This window comes from Euprymna scolopes, chromosome 5 (assembly GCF_053919585.1).
Source record: "Euprymna scolopes isolate OS-2025 chromosome 5, ASM5391958v1, whole genome shotgun sequence".
NCBI lineage: Eukaryota > Metazoa > Mollusca > Cephalopoda > Sepiida > Sepiolidae > Euprymna > Euprymna scolopes.
In genome coordinates, this window is record NC_136486.1 from 163904915 (window position 1) to 163915229 (window position 10315).

General features: G+C 35.5%; 1 pseudogene; it reads right to left on the reverse strand.

Moving 5' to 3' along the window:
- Positions 1-9825: 9825 nt before the first annotated feature.
- On the reverse strand, positions 9826-9944 carry LOC145277161 (5S ribosomal RNA; annotated as a pseudogene).
- Between the last annotated feature and the right edge of the window lie 371 nt (positions 9945-10315).

A 10315-nucleotide genomic window follows, 5' to 3' on the forward strand; every position in this document is an offset into this window, starting at 1 on the left:
TACATCAAAGTTCATCTGGAATGTGTTTGTGTGTACACTTTCGATTTTATCGGCATCACTCCGGCTCAAAGTTCAACACTATTTCAACTGCTAGAATGTAGACCATCTTGTAATGACCTTCTCCCTGTTGACCACAGTGTATTGCTGGCCCTGGGCAGTTCTAGGATGTCCACTCTGCCAGGCTTTGCCTTCTCTCTTTGAGAAGGGGTTAGTTTATTGCTAATCGCCTGAGGTGTCCCTATTGGAGAATGCCAACGGGATTACGCAGGCATTTTTTGTAGGTCTGATTGCTCCTTCCTGAGGGCGCTGACTTTTTAATCCTACTTTCTGACTCTTAGGTCACATTTCTTACTGTAGGAGAGAAATAAATATACCAAGATCTTTTCACCCATTCTTTCGTGGCGACACCATCAAAGTCTGTTGTATTTACTTTTCCCTTATTAATTTAATCTATATAAATAAAACAGTACACGTGTGTGTGTGTATAACTATCTAACGGGTGATCTCTGAAAGTACTGGTCACATAGCACTGAAATTCTCAAGAAATAATATTCATGCACCAAGGATGGTTTATAGCGAATAATATCTTTGCTTACATGCATGTATATCGTATACACGCATCTGCAAATTTACGTGTAAAATGTTCATTAAGCATTAGGTGACATTTTGTTTTTTTGTGCGCATGCGCGTTCTTTCGTTTTTTTTTTTCTTTCTCAGGCTGGAACGCTCGGTTCTTTTTAATTTCAATTCTAACTGATGATACCAACTCAGTTTTTTTTATGTTTTTGTATTAAAAAAAAAAAAAAAAAAAAAAACGAAATCATGCGGGTTGAAATTTGGAAATATGAAAACAAACCTATAAATCTTTTTTTACGATCTCATATTTACTTAATTTCATACATTATTTTAAGACACAGGAGGGGGATGACACGGAATACTAACAGTGCTGAAATAATAACGTTATTATTTAGAAAGCCATTCTTAATATGGGGAGGGAAGGTATTATTTAAACTATTCTGTACGTTCACCTAACAATTTATTAAATAAGAAACTGACATGTATTATTTCTATTTTTGTTTAGTATTAGTTAACATTAGGATCTGTTTCTCAATCCAATTTCTTGATTAGTTTATTGTAAAGCAAGTGTTGCCTAATCACTAACTGCATTTTGAAATATTTATTTTTTAAGTAGCATGAATTTTAAAGAAGGTGCTTCTACAGTGTAGTAGTAGTACTCATATTTAAAAAATACAAACAATTTATAATGAAATCATGTATTTCGAAAACCTGCTGAGTCATTTTCCGGAAGTGACGTCATGTGTTGATGATGGGGGGGGGGACAAGCACGATTATGTTGCTTTAAAAAGTACTCTGGAGGCTGTCAGGGATTACCAAACCTTCTTTTTTTTAGGTGAGGTTGGGGTGCGGTGAATTAGTGCCTGGTCATTCTCCCAAGCATTACCACCACTTTTTCTGTTTATGGAGAGGGCGCTAGTAGATGATTTCGCTGAAATGCTGCGTCATAACAGATACTACACTTTGATCTTAGCCAAAAGGCCAAGTAAGCGTAATGTAGTTTTCTACCAGGCATTACCTCCTCAAAAGATAAAAAAAAATACAAAATAACCGACACAGCATATATTTTAAGAGGTGAGGAGGGGAATATGAAGTGAGCCCCGGTAATGGCTGAAGCAGCAGATTATGATCTCAAAAATACTTTATTTCATAAAAAGGAGTAAGAATACGGAGTCAGGCCCGGAAACGGCTGGAGCAGTTTACGATCTCTAAATTACTTTATCTAATATTAAAAGCTGAAACAGTCTACGATTTAGACATTACATTATTTCCTGTATGTTTTTAAAACAGTGAGGTGAGGGGATATAAAATCAGTCCAGGAAATGGATTGATTTTATATCCCCCACCTCACCGTGAATGATGAAATGTGAATTAATCGATTGGTGTGTTTGTAATGAAATAATAAACCCAGAAAAAATATCAGTTATTATTTTTACAAGGATAGGGGCATTATGTCGGTTACAATTATAAAAAATAATTGTCGAAATTAGTAACATATCCAAGAATTATGAAAAATGAAGAAATGTGAGTTAATTGATTGGTATTTTTTAATGAAATAATCGACCCAGACAATATATCGAAGTTATTATTTCCTTAAGGGGGGGTGCGATAATGTGGGTTACTATTATGAAAAATGTTTGTCGAAATTAGTAACATATCCAAAAATCATGAAAAATGATGAAATGTGAATAAATCGGTTGATGTGTTTTTAATTAAATAAATAACTAAGACAATATATCAGTTATTATTTTTGTAAGGGAGGTGGGTGAAAATGTAAGTTAAAATTATGAAAAATGATTGTCGAAATTAGTAACATATCCAAGAATTATGAAAAATCATAAAATGTTAATTTATGATTGGTGCGTTTGTAATAAAATAATCGGCCCAGACCATATATCAAAATTATTTTTTTCGTAAAGGGTAAAGCGATAATGTATGCTACAATTATAAAAAATAATTACCGAAATTAGTAATGCATCCAAGAATTATGAAAAATGGTGAAATGTGAGTTGATTGGTGTATTTGTAATGAAATAATCGGCCTAGACAATATATCAAAGTTGTGATTTTCGTAAGGGATGATAAGAATGTGGGTTAAAATTACGAAAAATGATTGTCTAAATTAGTAACATATCCAAGAATTATGAAAAATGATAAAATATGAGTTAATTGATTGGTCTGAAATAAACAACCCAGATAATATATCAAAGTTATTATTTTTGTAAGGGCGGCTGTCATAATATGGGTTTAAATCATAAAAAATGATTGTAGAAATTAGTAACATATCTAAGAATTATTTATTTATTTATTTTTTTTTTTTACACAGTCAAGGCCCGGAAGCCACTCAGGGATAAGGGTTATTGCAAGTACATTACGTTAGTGTGGAGATTTGATGAAGTATTTAATTAAGGGGGCGGTTCATTAGGAATTTGTTAACATTGGACTTGAAGACATCCAAGTTGTAGTCCGGAGGGAAGCAGGCAGACGGAACAGAGTTCCACAGGCGTGCAGTTCTAAGAAAGAAGCTTTGTTCATGGAATCCGCGTTTTGATTTAAGCACAGATATAGAATGGGGGAAATTTTTGACAGTGGATTCAGCTAGACGGGTGTTTTTCGTGAAAGATAGGCGAGGGGGGGGACCAGAGATTGGAGTTCAGACGAGCACCTGCCATAGAAATAACGATAAAACAAGGATAGGCTCGCAACGTCTCTTCTGTGGGAGAGAGGTTGCAGGGTAGAGAAAAGGGCATCCCCCACTAAGCCACAAAGTCTATTTTGTACTCTGTCAAGGCAGGATAGGCTGTTTTTAGCAGCTCCTGCCCAGATATAGCAACAGTATTCCATCCTTGGACGTACTTGGCTTTTATATAGATAGAGAATTGCATCAGTAGTGAGATATCTTCTGGAGCGGTAGAAAGATCCCACCATCTTTCCAGCGACCTTGGCAACAGACTTGATGTACGTGTTCCATTTCAGATCAAGAGTAAAGGTCAAACCCAGAAGCTTGTCAAAACACGGGGCCTCACCCAGACGAGAGCCATCCATCACAATTGATGCCAGCTGGGGATCAGAGCGTTGATGATGTAAGGATAGGAGTTTGGTTTTGGATGCATTAAAGGTAACCAGCCACATCTTCCCCCACTGAACCACATGCTCGAGATCAGAGGAGAGAGAATCAGAGAGAACTTTGTCATTTACAGCCTTTGATGTGTTGCTGTAGATGGTCGTGTCATCAGTATAGATATCTACGAATGATTTAAGTATGTGTTTAGGGAGGTCATTGATGTAGATCAGGAAGAAAGTTGGGCCCAGGATTGACCCCTGAGGGACTCCAGCATTTATATTGCAGGCCTCTGATTTTTGTCCATCTACCACAACTCTTATGAGCCTATCAGAGAGAAATGATTTAATGATTGAGAAAACATTTCCAGTTATACCCTAGCTGGAAATCTTGTGAAGTAGACCCTTATGCCATACCTTGTCGAAGGCCTTTGATATGTCAAGAGCAATTGCCCTAGAAAGGAAGCCTTTGTCAAGAGATTCACTAATCCTGTGGGATATAACCGTCAGCACATCTGCGGTAGGTCTTGCAGAGCGGAAACCATATTGTGTGAAGGTTATTCCTGCTGAGGTGGTTGACTATTTCTCTATTTAATATGGATTCCAGCAACTTACTCATAACACACAGGAGACTTATAGGTCTGTACTGAGAGGGAGATGACTTATCACCTGAATTCTTAAATACAGGGCAAACTGATGAGGTCTTCCAGGGAGTCGGAAAACACTTCTCCTTAAGGCAGCGCTTAAATAGTTTCGTAAGTATGGGAGCAAGTTCTGGTTGAAGCTTTTTTGACACTATAATTGGGATGCCATTAGGGCCAGTTGCTTTACTGGAATCTAGGTTCTTGATTAGCTTGGCGACCTCATGCACGGATATTTGTATGTTACCTAGCTTGTTCTGTGTTATAGGAGGAAATATGGGGGGGTTGATGGCCTTCGTCGCATAGGGTAGAATTAGCTGCAAAGTTCTTTGCAAATAGTTTAGCCTTGTCTGACGCTGACGAGATGACCTCTGGTCCATTGATAATGGTTGGGATAGAACGCACACTTCTGTTCAGGATCCTATTTGTTATTTGCCAAAACTGGTGGGATCCAAGCTGCTGATCAGCTACCTTGGATTTAACAGATTGAGCATATAGCTCTCTTGCATTTTTTATTACTCTTTTACAGTGGTTGCTGGCAGACCTGAAAGCAGCTTTAGTCTCAGTGCATCTATTACGTTGGTAGCTATGGAAAAAGTGATTTCTGTGCACGATAGCAGCAGCACATTCTGGGGAGAACCATGGCTGGCTGTTAGGTTTTTGTTGGAATTTTTTAGATGGTATGAATTGGTCTATGCCTACAATTAACCATTCGGTCAGATCTGATACTACAGAGGACACTTCCTTTTTAAACATGGAGTGCAGAGGTAAATCAGATATGAATGTACGGAAGCTATCCCAGTCAGCCATAGAGTATCGGTATACAGTACGGTGGAGGGGTACGTCTGGGGGCTTCTTATATTTCGCTTTTATCTTAACTAATACGATGGAGTGGTCGGAGGATCCTAGAGGAGAATGAACGGAACATGAACATAGCTCAGGGGAAGTTGAGAGAAAAAGGTCTAAGAGGCTTGCATATTGACCGGGTGTATTGGGCACACAGGTGGGTTCGCGAACAATCTGAGTGAGGTCATAAGCAATGGCAAATTCATGACAAAACCTCCCCTCATCATCTGTCTTATTTGAATGGGTCAGCCATTCCACGTTATGGACGTTGAAGTCACCACAGATATGGATGTTAGCCGAGGGATGTGAAGACAGGATGTGGTCTATTTTCTCAGATATGCTCTTAAAGATAGTAACTCCGCTGTTGTGGGGCCTATAGAGGGCAAATATAAATGCACTGGTGTTAGCAAGTGCAACCCTGAAGCACATATACGGTAAATTAGGGTCTTCTCTAGAGATATCCCTGCCACACGGGAAGCCATCCTTAATGTAGGCACATATTCCATGCCCATGGCGATCTTGGGTGTCAGATTTAGCTGTTAAATTAGAGTATCCGTTAATTATGAACTCATCTAGGGAAGTGGTCGGCCCTATTCCAGTTTCATTATGAAAAATGATAACATGTAAGTTGATTGATTGGTGCGTTTGTAATGAATTAATCGGCCCAGACTATGTATTAAAGTTATTATTTTCGAAGGGGGGTGCGATAATGTCTAGAGTCCTCTATGAATTAACAAACCTTCAGTTTTGGGCTGGGTCTGGAGAGAGTAATGTCCATTTTGGGGTGGTGCAATCTCCCACAATGTTATATTCCAAATATATGGAATAACTATGGAATCATATTCCGGAAATGACATCGTTTCTCTTACTAATGTGTTGTTGGCGGTTGTGGTAGTAAGGGGAGAGAACTATATTAATATTGAAAATTGTGGTAAAGTAAAAGTTGCCTAATGATCATTCGCATCAATGCATTTATGTAATTATTTCAAAAACCTGCTGAGTTATGGCCAAGAAATGATATAGTTGCAGTTAAAATGATGCTGTCAGTAGAAGGGAGGGTAAGAACACAGTAATGTGGAATTTTTTAGTGAAGCAAGGGTTGCCTAATCACAAAGCTTCTCAACATATTTGTTTGTTTGTAAAGCCGGTTGAATAATCTTCTGAAAATGACGTCTTTTTTCCAAAAAATTTTGATTGCCGGTAATGGTGAAAAAGGAAACAGAGTAATGTGGAATTTGATAAGGAAGCAAGGGTTGTCTAATCACTTAACTTTGTCAATGTATTTATGCATTAATTTTAAAATTTTGCTAAGACATCTTCCAAAAATGACAATTTATCTTACAATAATAGTGCCGATAGTGAGGGAGGAAAGAAACGCAGTAATGTTGAAATTTATGGTGAAACAAGGGTTGCGAACTCATTAACCAACACAATGTATTTATGTATTAATTTGGAAATCCTAATGATCCATCTTCTAAAAATGATTTCAATTTTCTTTAAATCATGGTATCTTGATGGAAAGAGAAATTGTTTCATATATGTTGTACAATACCTGCCGAGAGTATGTTAAATTGTTTCATATATGTATATAAATTATCCATCCGAAGGTATTTTAAATATGTGTTGTAAATTACCCGTCCCAAAAAAGGAAAAATTATTTCATATACATTCTGTAAATTACCTGTCCTAGGGAAGGTACAATTATTTCATGTATGTGTAATAGCCGTCCTAGGGTAGGTAAAATATTCTTTTGCTCGAAATAGCAAATGATACATACACATTAAAAATTCCTCTCTCCAAAGAATAACAATTATATTCAAAATCAACTTCAATTTTCTCATTGTTTATATGGTCCCGAGCAACGTCGGGTAGCCCAGCTAGTTATTTAATAAAGTTTTACCTTTGAATTCTTATCCTTTATTTCTTATAATATTTACTTCACTTATCTGTGTAAATATTTCAGTATCATGTTAGATTTTTTGTTCAAAGATTATCTTTATCAATTTTATTGCTTACAATAGAAGTGCAATGTTTTGGTAAACTCGGCAGTTTTGTTATCTTTATCAGCAATCATACAGTCAACAGAATCTTACGTCCCTAACTGAACCTACAAATATAAATGCTTTAATAATATGAGTCTTGTTATTTTTGTTTTTATTTTCTCATGTTTTTTTAACACGATCTACGGATTTTCCTCTGAACGAGTCAAACTTATGGGAAATCCAAAATATGTAATTCTGCATTACAATGTCATCGAAACGGCCCGTCTAGATTTTAATCATGTTTTTATAAATGAATAAAAACATGATTAACGAAACCTAACTTACTATTGTTATATATGCACATGCTCTGGAGTTAAGAATTATGATCCATTGAGCTTAAACGTGGAAAATCTGATTATTTATAATAAATATATACATTACATTAAGTTTCTGAATTTTGGAGATGAGGATTGGTTATTCGGATTACTTGGAATCTTCGGACTACTGTGAATTCCGTTCGAAATTCCGTCTAAATTCCCGAGTTCGACAGAAACATTCCCAAGTTCAACAAGATACACCTGAAGAAGGTCGGAGGTTACAGCGACCGAAACATTGTGAAAATAACACTCAAAATGAGAACAGTAATCCGAACAATTCAAATAATACAAATATACATCATATATTTATATATCTTATGACTATATAATGATCACATTTAGTTTTAAACATGTATTAAAAAATTAAAAAACTGAAAAAGCTTGCTAACCAGTTTCAAACCTCACTCTTTATATAGGCACAATAAAATTTGGTACTAGAATGAATATGAATATATATATATATATATATATATATATATATATATATATATATATATATATATATATATATATATATGTATATATATATATATATATGAAAGGGACACGTACATAAAAATTAAAGTAAAAATGCAAAGACACTGAACATGCAATTGATTTTAAGAGGAAAACGCATGAAATTTTCATTAATGTATAAGGTTTCAAAAACAAAAGATCTTTGCTTAAATTTCGCAAATCAATTAAAAGTTGAACAGAAAATAACATTAAAAAACGAGAAAAAGTTTTTTAATCAATAGCACTTTTTCTTAGACAAAATTTTATTAAAATCACACAAAAAATTCTGCATTTTAAATTTTTCTTGCAAATAATTGGATACCAAAATCTATATTATAGTAAAAATATTTTTTTGAAGTATGAATGAAACTTTTGTTGTTTAGGGGGGTATCCTGTACTTTATTTTTGCAATGACCTTTGGAATTCCCTTGCTGCTCTCTGTTTCAGCAGTTTAAAAGTTTAAGAATTACTTGCAAACGATGAAACAATTAGTCGTTTTGGAATCTATTTAATAATAGATGTAAAAATAGCTGACTGGATTTTTATTATCGTGACTCTTTTCTTTTTTGTCTTTGGGAAATTGCACCAGACAAGGCATCAAGTTATTTAATGTAAGGTGCTAGAACCCCGCTCACCACTATTCTAAGGTCATAAGATAGCCAATGATGTGTTGGATGGATTGATTTTGACCCAGAAAACATCAATTCTTTCCTCTTTGTCAGAAACATCGTTCATGGAATCTGAGGACTAAAGAATAGAATAAAGGAAGTGATAGTTGTAAAACTGCTGATACAACATTAGACTTACAATATTTTTTCCGATGCAAATACAAATATATTATGAAAATAATATACCAAAAAAATCGATTTGTAAACCAAAAGCGGTACTTCTACAGAATTATAATCAATTTGCTTTTAAACCTTTAACCTCAGTTTTGGCTCGGTTCAAATTCTATAGAAGCATTCCAAAAAGAGAAGTTTTTCGACAGAATGTAATTGAACCCGTTTTATTATTATTATTATTATCGATATTAGACACAGACATATAAAGAAATACACGACAAAATAAATGAAGTAAGAGTTACGAGTTAGGCCGAAAGTAGACCGGAGATCCACTTTTTATTCTCATTAATTTTGTTATTCAAAAGAAACGTTTAAGTCGAATAGAAATGAATTTCTGACTTGAATTAAAATTTTAATGGCAAACATCATGCACTATAATTCTTTTTGTGCTCCTAAACCAAAGAGAAACAATAATTTATACATGCGGTGCTCTTGAAAAAATAGTTTCAGGCGTGACATCAAACTGCCTTGAATAAGGTGTTATCTACACCCCTATCATACGGCATAATTGACACGCCGGTTCTCATTATATCACCAAAGTTAAGCAGTGTTGATCTGGCCAATACCAGACATGTGACCATAAGCTACTGAAATCATGAGGACGTCGATACCTCCAGTAGCTCATACATCCTCCCTAGCTTCCAGATGTCTTAGTTCTGTCGTGCCGCTAAACCAGGCTGGTTGAAAAAAGAAAGTAAGGCTAGCTCTGTGCAAACCAGTTTCACTTTAAACAAACTTCCAGCACAAATCATCCAGCATTCATAAGATAATCAAGCGGTCCTTTCCGCTTTGCATCATCATCACTAAAAATATTTTATTTTTTTGTTTACTAATGCGTGCAGTCAGCACCAACCCTATTCAGGGTGAAACCGGCTTCCTCCGAAGGAGGAAGTTTCATGGGAGTATGAAATTCACAAGCGGTCCCCAGTCGCATGCATATCCCTGTTAGGGGAGATGACGACGTTAGGTTTTTGCAACTTTTTTGCAGGGAGGTGTCGACGTCCCCCTACATACAACACCTGGACTTCCCAAATTGGTCACCCATTTTAGTAATGACCAGGCTCAACGTTGCTTAACTTTGGTGATCTGACGGGAACCGGTGTATCAACGTGATTATGCCGTATACGGTTTATGAGATGGCTAGATTGTCAGTTGAATGATGTTGAATATTATGAAAGGATTGAAAATAATGAATGCTAATAATTATATAACTCTGTGGACCGTCCGGACGTCCTTGCTTGCTTGAATCATGTAATAAATAATTTTACTAAGTATTCTTCCTAAGTGTTAGTTTCTGGTTTCGATTCGAGTTGATGGCACTCAAGTCATCTATTTTTTTCTTACTTTTGAAATCACTACCATATATATTTAGTACAATAAAATGTATAATGATCGATAGAGAATTGACACTATAATAATATATATAAAATCTGCATAAATCAAAATATTATATTTAAGTGTATTTTACGACAGGGCAAGATTGGGCGCCTTTGCTAG